This window comes from Odocoileus virginianus, chromosome 2 (genome assembly GCF_023699985.2).
Source record: "Odocoileus virginianus isolate 20LAN1187 ecotype Illinois chromosome 2, Ovbor_1.2, whole genome shotgun sequence".
Lineage (NCBI taxonomy): Eukaryota > Metazoa > Chordata > Mammalia > Artiodactyla > Cervidae > Odocoileus > Odocoileus virginianus.
Genome location: NC_069675.1, coordinates 4,513,289 through 4,528,248, shown reverse-complemented (window position 1 = coordinate 4,528,248; position 14,960 = coordinate 4,513,289). Strand labels below are relative to the sequence as shown.

Here is a 14,960-nt window from a genome sequence, read left to right as displayed (position 1 = left end):
AAATCTAAATCTTTGGAAATCTTTGTAGCTTTACTTGGAAAAGTAGAAATTTTTAGAGTTGAAAGGAAGTTTCATTGAGGGGAAACAAAGATGCAAAAAGTTTGAGTACTTTCAGCAACTCATGACCACACATCCAAATCTAAATAGGAATGACTGAGTAAATAAAACACATAAAACAGCCCCCAAATCCAAAACCAAACCTGCTCACAGTCTTTTACATTCCTGGTTTCGTTTCTGGTTCCATCCCCCAACATCCTCATCTGCCAATTTTATTTTATTTAGAGCAAAACAAACTAAATTCAGTTAAAACCTACAGGAAACAAAGGTTAGTTTGAGACACACAAGCAGAAAAGGTGTATGAATTCAAATAATGATGCAATAAGAAAACAAGGGCCTCACGCAACATGGCCTCCACTGGTAGGTGCCTCGTTGCAAAGGTGTTTCACTTGAACAAAAACAATTCCTAATATGAAATATGTAATTTTAAGATCTGGAGAAGGAAATGACAACTCATTCCAGTATTCTAGTCTAGGAAATCCCATGCAAAGAAGGAGCCTGGTGAGCTACAGTTCGTGAGATCACAAAAGAGTCAAGCACAACTTAGCAACTAAACAACAACAACAAATTTTAAGATTATGTAAAAAGACACTGAGGACACAGAATTTATACTCAAGAAGCTTCAAGGAGAGACAGAGAGAGAGAAAATGAGTAAACCAGGAACTGCAAAATGCTAAATGCCACAAAATAATTTAATGACTTTAAGTGACACATTAGAATTGAATGTGTTCTCTTCGGTCCTATATTTTACACAGTGTATCTGAGGGAGATTATGGAGAAGGAAATGGCAACCCACTCCAGTATTCTTGCCTGGAAAATCCCATGGACGGAGGAGCCTGGTAGGCTACAGTCTATGGGACCTCAAAGAGTTGGAGACGACTGAGTGACTTCACATAGAATACAGAACCACTGTACTGGTGGTGACTTTCCAAAGCACCAAATCAAGAAAGAGAAAGTCAGACACTTTCCAGGGGAAACTCTGACCTGAGTTTCGGAAGGAAAAAAGAAGTTAACCAGGCAAAGGAGGCCCAGGTATCAGACACAATGAGCACAAAAGCCTAAGGGTGATGCCATGCACAGGGCCTCAGGAGGACTCAAAAAAGGGCATCTGAACCAACCGAGAAACCTTTTACAGGCTATTAATTTCTCAAGGGAACCAGAATTTAGGGTGGGAGCCAGGCAGTGTACATTTAGCTATCTTCCCAGGTGACTGCAAGTCAGATTTGAATTTTTTTCCTTTTTTAATAAATGAAGAAATTGAAGCACAGAGAACTTGTCCAGAATGAGACAAGGCAGAGATGGGATTTGAACCCAGGAAGCTCTGATTCTGAAGCTGAAGATCTTAACCCTGCTGCCATAATCAAATTCGCATTTTAGAAAGCTGCCTCTGGTATAAATGACAGGGCAGAATCCCAACTAGTTAAGAAGCAAGAGAAGGTAGGAAGCTTTTACAGTTAATTGGGATGACAAACTCCTGACTTGCAGCAGTGGCAGGCATGATGAAGACATACGAGTCAGGTAAATACTTAGGGATCAATCAGCAACACCGTGACCAACTGAATATATACAGAAAGGGGAAGGGAAGACTCAAGGAACAAATCTCAGGTCTCATCAGGTAACAGGGACCTAAGCCTGGCCCAGCATCAGCCATCTGGCCCAGCTTGAGATCAACCAGCACTATCTCCAAAGGCAGCCCTGCCAACATTTCACAAAACAGAAGTTTGACAGGGTGAGAAGGGAAGGTGAAGGCGATTAATGCTGAAACTTGGCACCTCACCTCCAGAAACTCTGTCAGTCCTCACTCATCTAATCAGAGCAGCTTATGGTTGGCTATACTGCCACAATATTCATTAACAAATAGCTCTAGAATACCAAAACACAGAACTACATCTGTATGCCACTGAGTTTGAAAAGCTGCTCCTGGGTAGGAAGAGAAATTAATGGCTTCTTAGTGCTTTCTGTGTCTCAGGCACTGCGCTGACCCAGTCACCAGACACACTATTTGTTATGCCATTTAATCCTCCTTAACAACTCTATTCAATTAAGCTTCATGATGACAGATAGTTTATAAAAGGCATCCTGCCAGAAACTCACACACCAGGAACTCAAGCCCAAATCTGACACCAAAACTGTAGTGACTTCCTAGAAAATGGGAAATTCAGTAATCAAGTTTCTGAAAAGTATTTGAGAAATTCAAATACAACTACAAAACATATCAATGATATAGCAATGCTTAACAGTCTTAATTACTGTGGTTTTTAAAGCATTCTTTCAATGTGTACAGAACTTCCTGCCCTTGATTCAAAAGAATGTCCTAAAATGTCAACCCTATTAAAACAAGACATGAAAGTGACATTAGTGCCAGTGATCTAACTTGAAACTTTAAATCATACTCTATATACTGTCTACATTTCAGTCCTACTTTTCTACCTGTCCATACACACTACAGCTTGAAGATTTTAATGAACTAAGAGTCAAATCTAAAATCCAGTCATGCTGATAATGAACCCTTTAAAATCTTTAAGGAATCTGTCAGAGTATTTTTCCGTAGGTATATCTTTCTGCAGAGCACTTTTTCCTTTATTAAAGCTACAATATTCCTACCATATTTCCCCTATAGCTCCTAATCTTTTATTCCAAACTTACTGCAAACTTCCAGAAATAAAAGGCAATTTTCCATGGTACTCAATCAAGGCAGTGTTTTCAGAGGCCACACTCCTCTGTCAAGACAGAAAAAATGTTATAACTGAATGGCCTTAAAAAAATGAAGCTATTAACAATATTGCATGTGCAATTCAAGAAACAGCTGAACCACTTTCTGAGGTGGTTTCCCATTTAATATTCACACCAACAATACTGATGTATCTCCATACATACACCAACACCAATATCTCCACGGAGATACACATTTTCTCCCACACACCAGCCTATTATTTAGTATTATGGCTACTCTTCCTTTAAGTTGCTCTAGTAAATGTGTGGTGATAAAGTCTTCCTATTCAATTCCTTGAAGGCTAGAGAAGTTAAACATTGTTTCCTGTATTTGCCATTCACACACATTCAGTGAAATATCATGTCTTTTACCCATTTTCTAGTTGTAATGATTTTCTTTTAATGTTGAGTTTTCAGAACTCTTTTACATATGATTTATATATACTTTCTTCCAATTTGTAGCTTGTCTTTCTATCCACTTAACAGGGTTTTTAACCAGAGCAAAAATTTTGAATTTTCATGAGGTACCATTTATCAAGTTTGTTCTTTATGCTTTTGATGCGATGAAAAGGAACTTTTCACCAACTCTTAGGTCCTGAAGATTTTTAACTGTGTTGTGTTCCAAACATTGGGTATTTCGATGTTTAATTGATCTTTTGCCTTTGGGTAGCCAACAGCTCCAGCAATATTTCAACTACCCATTCAACATGGAATTGCCTTTGCACCTTTGTCAGAAACCACTCGGCTGTGCTCGTACGGGGCTATTTCTAAGTCCTCTATTTTGCTCTATTGACTGATGTGTCCTTCCCTCTGACACTACTAAACTGTCGTGATTAATGTGGCTATAAATCTTGAAATGAAATGGAATGATTCCTTTCATTATCAGAATTGCTTTCTCTATTCTTAATTCCTTTGACTTTTCAAATACATTTTAGAATATTCTTGGGCAAGTTTACAAAAATTCTTGCTGTAATTTTAATAGCAACTGCATTAACTGTACATGAATTTAAAAAAACTGACATCTTTACTATGCTCAGTTTTCCAATCTGTGAACACAGTATTTCTCAATTTATTTAAATCTTCTTTGATTTTTTTCATCAGTGTATGTATTTAATTTTTAAAGTAACCTGAACCGGTATTTTTGTTTCCACATCAGTTCAGTTCAGTCACTCAGTCGTGTCTGACATTTTACAACCCCATGGACTGCAGCACTCCAGGATTACCTTTTCCATCACCAACTCCCAGAGCTTGCTCAAACTCATGTCCATCGAATCAGTGATGCCACCCAACCATCTCATCCTCTGTCATCCCCTTCTTCTCCTGCCTTCAATCTTTCCCAGCATGAGGGTCTTTTCAAATGAGTTAGTTCTTCACATCAGGTAGCCAAAGTATTGGCGTTTCTGCTTCAGCATCAGTCCTTCCAATGAATATTCAGGACCGATTTCCTTTAGGATTGACTGGTTGGATCTCCTTGCAGTTCTAGGGACTCTCAAGAGTCTTCTCCAACACCACAGTTCAAAAGCATCAATTCTTCACCACTCAGCTTTCTCTGTAGCCCAACTCTCACATCCATACCTGACTACTGGAAAAACCGTAACTTTGACTAGACGGACCGTTGTCGGTAAAGTGATGTCTCTGCTTTTCAATACGCTCTCTAGGTTAGTCATAGCTTTTCTTCCAAGGAGCAAACATCTTTTAATTTCATGGCTGCAGTCACCATCTGCAGTGATTTTAGAGCCCCCCAAAAATAAAGTCTGTCACTGTTTCCACTGTTTCCCCATCTATTTGCCAAGAAGTGATGGGACCAGATGCCATGATATTAGTTTTTTGAGTGTTGAGTTTTAAGCCAACTTTTTCACTCTCCTCTTTCACTTTCATCAAGAGGCTCTTTAGTTCTTCACTTTCTGCCATCAGGGTGGTGTCATCTGCATATCTGGGGTTATTGATATTTCTCCTGGCAATCCTGATTCCAGCTTGTGCTTCATCCAGTCCAGCATTTCTCATGATGTACTCTGCATATAAGTTAAATAAGCAGGGTGACAATATACAGCTTTGACGTACTCCTTTCCCAAATTGGAACCAGTGTGTTGTTCCATGTTCAGTTCTAACTGTTGCTTCCTGACCTGCATACAAATTTCTCAGGAGGCAGGTAAAGTGGTCTGGTATTTCCATCTTTAAGAATTTTCCAGTTTGTTGTGATCCACACAGTCTATGTTTACGTGTTTATATGTTTATCCACACAGTGTATGTTTCCACATACTAATTCCTAATACACAAAAATGTGACTGAATTTTTTATGCTGATCTGGTATACTGCAACCACCCACTTACTGAATTCACTTATTAGTTCTTTGCACTAAGCAAGGAGGTATGATTTGAAGTTAAAAGTACAATTCAGAAAAAAAAACTGGACTTCATCAAAATTTAAACTATCTACTGCGCAAAAGACCATGTGAAGGGAATGTAAAAAAACAAGCTACAAAGTAGAAGAAAGTATTTGCAAAGTACATATCTGGGTCAGGGCGGAGGGAGGGGAATTAGTATCTAAACTCTAATGAAATTTCCAAACACATCAGTAAAAATCCAAACAAAGAAAATGGACAAAGGACATGAAAAGATATTTCACCAAACAGCATTTACAGATGACAAATAAAGGATGTTTCACATCATGAGCTGTTTGGGAAATGCAAACTAAAACCACGATGTACTATCACTACACACCATCAGAATGTCTTCTCTCCAAACAACACTGATAATAATTGTAGTGGTTGAGGACATAGAGCACCTGGATCACTCACACACTGCTGGTGGAAAGGAAAACTGGTACAGCCACTCTGGAAAACAGTCATTTTCCTGTAAAACTGAAAACGTACTCACCATATGATCCAGCAACTGCACTCATGCTCATTTATTCCAGAGTAACAAAAAATATATCTCATGCAGAAACTTGTAGACAAATGTTTGTTGCATAAACAAAAACTGGAAATAACCCATATGTCCTTCAATGGGTGAATGGTTAAATAAACCGTGGCTCACCCCATTCCATGGAATACTATTCAGCAACAAAATGGAATGAATTACTGATACATGTGGGCTTCCTTTGTGGCTCAGCCGGTAAAGAATCTGCCTGCAACGCAGGAGACCTGGCTTTGATCCCTGGGTTGGGAAAATCCCTGGAGAAGGGAATGGCTACTCACTCTAGTATTCTAGTCTGGAGGATTCTGTGGTCTGTATAGTCCATGGAGTCGCAAAGAGCTGGACATGACTGAGCGTCGTTCATTTCACTGATACATGCAACAACTTGGATGGATCTCAAGAAAATTAGACTGAGTGGAAAAAAGCTAATTCCCAAAGGCCATATACATATATGACTCCACTTATATGAATTTTTGAAAATAAAAGATTTTATGCAAGTATAGACAGACTCAGGGTTACTAGGGGTTACTAGGGGGAGGTGCAGAGAAAGGAGATGATCATGGTTACAAATGAACAACATGAAGGATCCTTGCAGTGATGTTCTGTATTTTGACTATGGCAATGAAAATACAAATCTGCCAATGTGGTAATACTGCATAACACTAAACACAAGCATACACACGTGTGCTAGTACAAGTGAAACTGGGCAAATCTGAATATGATCAGTGAACTGTATCAGTGTCAATATTCAGGTTGTGATACTGTACAGTTTTGCAAGATGTTATTAGAGGAAACTGATTAAAAGATACAGGAATCTATTAATTCTTACAACTACATGTGAATCGACAATAATCTTAAAAGTTTAATTAACAAAACCAAACACTGTTTAAATGAGAAGGCAAACCTTATACTGAGAAAAAGATTTTGCAATAACATATCTAATGAAATATCTGTCTATAACATATTAAATTTCTACAGCTCAACATTAAAGATCACAATTTTTAAACAGGCAAATGATTTCAACACTTAACCAAATGAGATATAACAATGGCAAACACATGATAAGACGGTCAGTACCATTAACTCATAAGGAAATGTAAGTCAAATCACAACGATCCGCCACTCCACAACCACCAGAATGACCAAAAGGACTGATAATACTAAGTGTTGAGAGAAGATGTGGAGCAACTGGAACAAACCCCTGGAGGGAATGCAAAAATGGCACAGTCACTTTGGAAAAGAGTTTGGCAGTTTCAAGTTAAACATACACACTTACCATATGACCCAGCAATTTCACTCCTAGGTATTACCTAAGAGAAATGAAAACACACATCCACACAAGGACTTGTACTCAAATGTCCATAGCAGCTTTAGTCGAAATCACAAGAAGCTGGAATAAAAACTAAATATCCAGCTACCCTTCCCTGGTGGCTCAGATGGTAAAGAACCTGCCTACTATTAGAGAGACCTGGGTTCAATCCCTGGGTTGGGAAGACACTCCAGAGGAGGGCATAGCAAACCCACTCCAGTAATCTTGCCTGGAGAATCCCCATGGACAAAGGAACCAGGTGGGCTAGAGTTCATGCAGTTCAGAGTCAGACATGACTGAGCAACTAGGCATGGCACGGCACCCACATAATAGAATACTACTCAATAATAAACATAAAGAATTAATATTATACACACCAACACAGATGAATCTCAAAAGTACTACTTTAAAAGAAACACAGCCAGTCAATAAAGGCTACATCCTCTGATTCTATTCACATGAATTTCTAGAAAAGGGAAAATTACAATACCCCCCCCAAAAAAACCCAAAAGCTACAGTTATTTTTGGCCTGAAAGGATTGCCTACAAAGGGTCATGAACTTCTAGGGCTAATGAAAATATAAAATATCATCCAGGGAATCTTCCCAACCCTGGGATTGAACCCAGGTCTCCCACACAGCAGGCAGATTTTTTACTGTCTGAGCTACCAGGGAAGCCCTGGTGAAGAAGCACAACTGTATAATTTGCCAAAGCTTACTGACTCCACACTTGAAATCTGTGTATTTTATTTTGTGTCAATTATACCTCAAAGAGGAGAATTTAAATCTCTAGGGATACTATAAAAGCAGCTGAGAGGTTACAGAATGGATTTATCAATTTACTGAAAACAGTGAAGTTAAAATTATATATATATAATATGTCATTTTATTCATTTTTATAAGTTATGAAAATAAGAATCAACATATAATATTTTTATAATACCTTAATCTCTACTAGCACAATGTAATATGTAACCAAAATGATATTACTGTGAAGGAGTCTTTTAAAAACATGGTTGGTTATTTATTAACTGTATGTAAAAGCATGTGATCAACTTCAGTGCTTGGCTTTTTGGAATAATCAAAAAACACATAAAAATTTAAAATGAGACACTTCACCTTGAGATCAATACACCAAAGCCTTTTAATTATACACAATATAACCCCACTCAAAAAAGTCTACTGTGAAGAAGTAAAATTAACTTATTTACAAATCTCTCAATTTTGAACTGGGCAAATTCGATTTATTAATGACATGTATGTTCCACTAAAAAGTTGTCTAAGTTAGATAAAAACACAGGAAATCCAATCCCCTCCCAAATTAGTCCACAATTCAAAATCTGCCAGCTCCCAAGGATTCTCTCCTACTATAATCCCCTTTCTCCAGCGCCTCTTTATTTTACCCTCTGTGGAGGTCTTACAACCTGGCCCCAAATTTCTCTGACATTCTAAGAGGGATCTATGCCCCTCCCTTTTAATACATGGTTGTATGTTTGCTCAACTGAATATGGCAGAAATGATGCTACAATTTCTGAGCCCAGGCCTTCTACTTCCTGGCTCTTGAGATATTCACTGCCAAGCTAATGAAGATGTCCAGACCACAGAGAGAGGCCAAGGATGGGTGTTCAGGCTGACATCCCAACCAACAGTTACCATCAACTACCAGAAGTAAGCAATGGCCAGTGAGGGGACTGTCAGATGACTCCATCTCAGTCATCGTTTACCTGCAACCACATGGAGACCTCCAAGCAAGACCCATTTGAGTCCAGTCAACCCTCAGGACCAAGAGAGATTATTATTTTCAGTGTTTTAAACCACTAAATATGGGAATGACTTGCTAGGATACAATAATAACTGAAGCACTCACATGTTTCTTTCTGTACCTAATAGGATACCAGGGCCTATAAGTAGAAAGCAGAGCGATGGAAGAAGGTAAAATCCAAACCACACCAGTCCTTCCTCTTCCCACCCAGAACTTGACCCTCCCCCAAACCCGGGTGGAAAGAAAAAAAAAGTTCATAATCTGTAAGTACTGAGGGCAGGCATAGTGGTCACTAACCTTTTTCACTTTACTTTGGCTTCTGCTCCTCCCATTAAACCAGCTTATGAATAAGAGCAAACAAGACAGAAAACATAAGGACTCTCTTCTTCACTTCCAACTTTATCTCGGCAGTGCCAGTACCAATAAGGAAAACAGGGAAATCTAGTCCTGCCTTCTCCTTAAGACTCCTTTCAGATTTCTTTTCCTCCAACTTCCATCTCTTCTTATCTCAACACCTGTCAAGCACTCCTTGACAACAGTTACAAACAGAAAAAACAAAGATAAAACAAGAAAAAGTCCAGCAGTCATTGCTCCTCACCAGCTCTCGCCAACTGCACAACCACAGAACCCAACACTCTGCACTCCCTCAATGGAGTTCTATCTTAGGTACAACTCATTAATAAATTCAGAAGTACCTAATCATGTCTTAGAGGAAAACGAAAAGCCCCTCCTTATGAACTGAGTCTTGATGCCCTTCAGAGGGATATGAAACCATACTGCGTCACACAATGCAAGCAAACAGAATGTATCTTACTACCCTCCACAAAATGCAGCCTAATTCTCCACTTTCTAAATGCCTCATAACCGAAGTAGTAAGAATACAAAAGCAAAAGCAAGAACAAGCACCATCTTGTAGCCTTCCAAATATCCACATCTAAGTTCACACATTATTATGGATTCCAATATGTCCAACTATGTCATCAGTTTAGGGCAGCTTTTTCAGAAATCTGAACTGTCCCCAGTGACTTTTATCTAACTGAACATTCCATGAATTATATGGATTGCCACTTTATCACAGTTTACTGCCACAGAACATCAGCCAAGGCTTTTGTTTACAAACCTCTACTAAGTTGTTTCACATTAATGTAAAAGATCAGAAGCAAACTTAATGTGGAAATTAAACATTTTTCCCAAGACAGTGCTATAAAGCAAAACTGAAAGTCATTATTTCATACTGAAAAAGATATCAGAAAAAATGAGCCTTTACTAGCACAGGCATGTTGAACTCAAGTTTAGGTTTTGAACTTTTGCCATCATAGGAAGCAATACATTCACAATAAAATGGTCATTCAGATCCTACCACTCAAAGAACAAATCCAGGATAAGCAGCATTAGCATCAGCTTGTTGGAAATGCCAAATCTCAAGTCTCACTCAAGACTTACAGAATCAAAAATCTCCACTTTAACAAGACCTACAGGTGAATCACATGCACATTAGAATATCAGAAGCATTGGTTTAGAATCAACAAAAGTATCATTCTTCACATTGATGCTGCAAATCTGAATGTCAAAAACTTTTATCTTTGTTTCTATTTGATGAGTATTTACAATTTCAAACTGCATCAGAGTTTATACTTAGTTTTGAGCTTGAAGATATATATATGCATATATATATATATATATATGCAGTGTTGATAATTTAAGTCGACATTCTCAATTAACACCTTAAGGACACAACTTATGTTTAAAATTAACTGACTGAATTGAATACTTTAAGCATTCACAGATAGCAAACTCAATCTCTTTGTAAAAGAACTCTAGTCCTTAATCACTGTTAAAAGGTTATTCTCACCTGGCATAATCAAATACTAATAAAATTTCGATGTAGATAACTACTCTCAGGAGACAGAACTTCTCATGTGCTGAACACCACCATCATTAGAATGATCTGGCTGCACATAAGTACAGGCAACAGTGAAGCAACTCGAGATCTCCTCACTATATTGTGCCTATTTGCTATATTAAAATGTAAGCTCCTCTGAGAACACAAAATGTCTTTTTGTATGCTCAATTCATCTCCCTACCTTTTACAACTAGCAACCAGCAGGGAATGTAACACATTCCTAACAGACACTATTAAAGAAAAAACCCTATTCTGGAATGGCAACCACAATTTGCATACCACAGGCAAGCCTCACCAGTTTCATCACTTGAGCTTAATAAAAACCTTGTCTACCAGCATAACAATTACTGTATTTGATCACTGTAAACTTCCAAATTGAATTTTCTGAGACAACAGATTCAAACAACAGTTTAAAAATCCCACTGAGAGAAAACCACAATATTTCATTTATCTAACACAGGCAAGGACTCTATGTGAATTTTTCATCTGAATGAAAACATACCATTCTTTAAAAATTATATTTAAGATGTAAAGCTTTCTTTCTTATAAATATATAATTTCTTATAATTATATAACATATTGAAATATTTACACATGTCTAGGGTTATTTCAGTATAATGGGTAGAGTGAGGAGAAGAATGAGTAGAATGTAGATGAAACAAAGTAATCTGTGAATCAATAATATTTGAAGGTGAGTGGTGGACAGATGTGTTTATTAAACTGTTCTACTTCTGTATACAGTTGAAATTCCTTATTTAAGAAAATTTACCCTACAGTGACCAAAACAATGTGGTACTGGTTATTAGGATAAACATAAAAAACAAAAGAATAAAACCATTAGTCCAGAAATAAACCCATTTATCCATGGTCAACTGATGTGACAGTGCCAAAATCAATAGCTAAGGAAAGAAACAGTCTCTTCAACAAATGGTGCTGGGACTAGATTTCCACACATAAAAGAATAAAGTTGGACCCCCTACCTCACACTACATAGAAAAACTAACTCAAAACGGGTTATAACCTAAATGTTAGTGCTAAAACAAGAGAACTCTTAAGAAAACGTACAGGTGAATCTTCATGACCTGGCATGACTCAGCAGTAGATTCCCTGATACGCAAGGAATACCCAAAGCACAAGCAAAGAAAACTAAATTTTATTAAAATTTTTGTAAAAATGACACCTTATCAATACAGTCAAAACACAACCCACACAACAGCAGAAGTATTTACAAATCTGTTAAAGATCAAGCATCCTGAAAGAACTCTTACAACCTGAGAGAAACAAGCCAATTTAAAAATGAGTAGGACTTCCCTGATGATCCAGTGGTTAAGAATCCACCTTGCAATTCAGGGGATGCAGGTTTGATTCCTAGTCTGAGAACTAAGATTCCCAGATGCCCCAGGACAACTAAGCCCACATGCCTCATCTTGCAGATGCCCACACCGCACAACTAAGATTGAACAACAGCCAAATAAATCTTTTTTTTTTTTTTTTAATGAGTAAAGGACTTTCACAGATGTTTGTCCAAAGATATACAAATGACTGGGCTTCCCTGGTGGCTTGGCAGTAAAGAATTCACCTGCCAATGCAGGAGGCCTGGGTTTGATCCCTGAGTCAGGAAGTTCCCCTGAAAAGGGAAATGGCAACCCACTCCAGTATTCTTGCCTCAGAAATCCCACGGACAGAGGAGCCTAGCAAGCTACAGTCCATGGGGTCGCAAACAGTTGGGACACAACTTAGCGATTAACCAACAACAATACAAATGACCACTGAATACATAAAAGATGTTCAACTTCATCAGTAACCACGGAAATGCCAATTAAACCATAATGGGACCCCACCTTACAACTGCTAGGATGGCTATTAACAACAACAAAAAAGGAACAGAACTGCTGGCAATGCAATGAAGAAATCAAAACCCTTGTACATTCTGGTGGTAATGTAAAATGGTGCAGCTGTGGTGGAAAAGTTTGGTGGTTCCTCAAAAACTTAAACATTGAGTGACCTACCAATTCCATTCCCAGGTGTATACTACACTCAAAAGAACTGAAAACTGGGACTCAAAACAAAACCACAAACAAATGTTCAGAGCAGCACTTTTCTTCCCAACCCAGGAACTGAACCAGGGTCTCCTGCATTGCAGGTGGATTCTTTACCAACTGAGCTACCAGGGAAACCCTCAACAGCCAAAACGTAGAAACAATCTACCTTTTTATAGGTTTACAGGGCTTTATATACATATGCAAGGCAAAATTTTAAGTCAAACCAAAGTAAAATTTTAAGTCAGATCACTTAAAAAAAATAGAAACAGCATGTATAAATTCTAATCCAAGACAAGAGGGGGTAAAAATAGAAACAAAGAACTGCAGAACTGGCACAAACAAAAAACAAACCAGGATGGCTGAAATAAGATCAAATATATCATTAATCGGGCTTCCCTTGGGGCTCAGATGGTAAAGAATCTGCCTGCAATGTAGGAGACCCATGTTCAATCCCTGGGTCAGGAAGATCCCCTGGGAAAGGGAATGGCTACCCACTCCAGTACTCTCGCCTGGAGAATTCCGTGGACAGAGGAGCCTGGTGGGCTACACCACACGGGGTTCCAAAGAGTTGAACACGACTGAGCCACTAACACAGATGTATAATCACAAGCCAAGTATAAGTAACTCAGAGATATTATCAAATTGTATTAATAAAATTTCAATTCTATGACGTTTATCCAAAGAACTCAAACAAGTACATAGAAAGGTTAAAAGTAAAAAAAGGAAAAAAAATGAAATTCTCAATAAAACACTAGCAAACCAAATTTAGAAACATATAAAAAGGACTGCACACCATGACCAAGTGGATCTATCCCAGGACTGCAAGTTGGTTCAACACATGAAATCTGATTAATGTAATCCATCATGTATAAGTAGGGTAACAGACCAAAATCACATAATCATCTCACAGATGAAGAAATACCATTTAACAAAATCCAACAGCCATTCTCGGGAAAAACTGAAAGCCTTTTTCCTCCACTAAGATCAGAAACAAGACAAGGATGCCCATTCTCCCCATTCTATCCAACAGTGGACAGCAGGATCTAGCCAGAGAACTGTAAACCATTGAGACAGGAAAAGAACAGAAAAAAAGAGCAGACTGTCCGGACTTGTAGCTGATGTGACCACATACACAGAAAATACTAAGGAATCCACAATGATTATTTACTTGCTCAGTAGTGTCCAACTCTTTGAGACCCTATGGACCATAGCCCACCAGGCTCCATGGGATTTTCCAGGCAAGAATACTCGAAGGGCCGTCATCCCCTTCTCCAGATCTTCCCCACCCAGGGATCAAACCTGGGTCTCCTACCTTGGCAGGTGATTCCTTACCACTGAGCCACCAGGGGAATCCACGTACACAACAAACATTCAAGCTATTAATAATATAGGAGTTCAGTAAGCTTGCAAGAACAAGATTGATTTATAAAAATCAGTTGTATTTAAACTGTACAATAAACAATCTGGAAATGAAATTTAAAAATAATCCCATTTATGACAGCATAAAAAAATTAAATGTCACAATGATTTTTAAAAAGAGTTGCAACTGTTATACATTGAAAACTACAAAAAAAAAAAAAATCACTGGAAAAAAACTGAAGACCTAAATAAATGGAAACACATTCCATGTTCACGGATTTGAACGCATAACATTGGCAATACTCCCAAAATCAATCTACAGAAGAAATTCAATCTCAATTGAAATCCCAGCTGCCTTTTTTTTTCCTTTGGCCAGGGGTGGGGGTGGGGGGGCAGTAATTGAGAATCTAACCATAAAATCTGTATAGAAATGCAAGGAACCCAGAATAGCCAAACACAGCTCCAAAAGGAACAAAGAGAAATCACTTTCCAAATTCAAAACTTCATACTAAAGCTGTAGTAATCAAAACAGTGTGACGCTGCCGTAAGAACAGACACATGGATCAATGGAGCAGAACCAAGCCCAGAATAAAACACCACATACACAGCCAACTGATGTGAACAAGGAATTAGAGAAAGAATGATCTTTAATAAAATAAAATAATAGGGCTGTGACAACTGAATGTCCATATGCGCAGAATGAACCTGGTTCCCTGCTGCTGCTGTTAAGTCGCTTCAGTCGTGTTCAACTCTCTGCAACCCTATGGACTGTAGCCCACCAGGCTCTTCTGTCCGAGGGGTTTCCAGGCAAGAATACTGGAGTGCGTTGTCATTTCCACCTCCAGGGGATTTTCCCAACCCAGGGGTTGAACCCAGGTCTCTTGCATTGAGATTCTTTACTGC

General features: G+C 38.3%; 1 protein-coding gene across 2 annotated transcripts in view; it reads right to left on the bottom strand.

Moving 5' to 3' along the window:
- The window catches only part of EIF5B (eukaryotic translation initiation factor 5B), a 64,761-nt gene that overhangs the window by 40,729 nt on the left and 9,072 nt on the right, over positions 1-14,960 (bottom strand). The gene's annotated exons all lie outside the window — the stretch shown is intronic.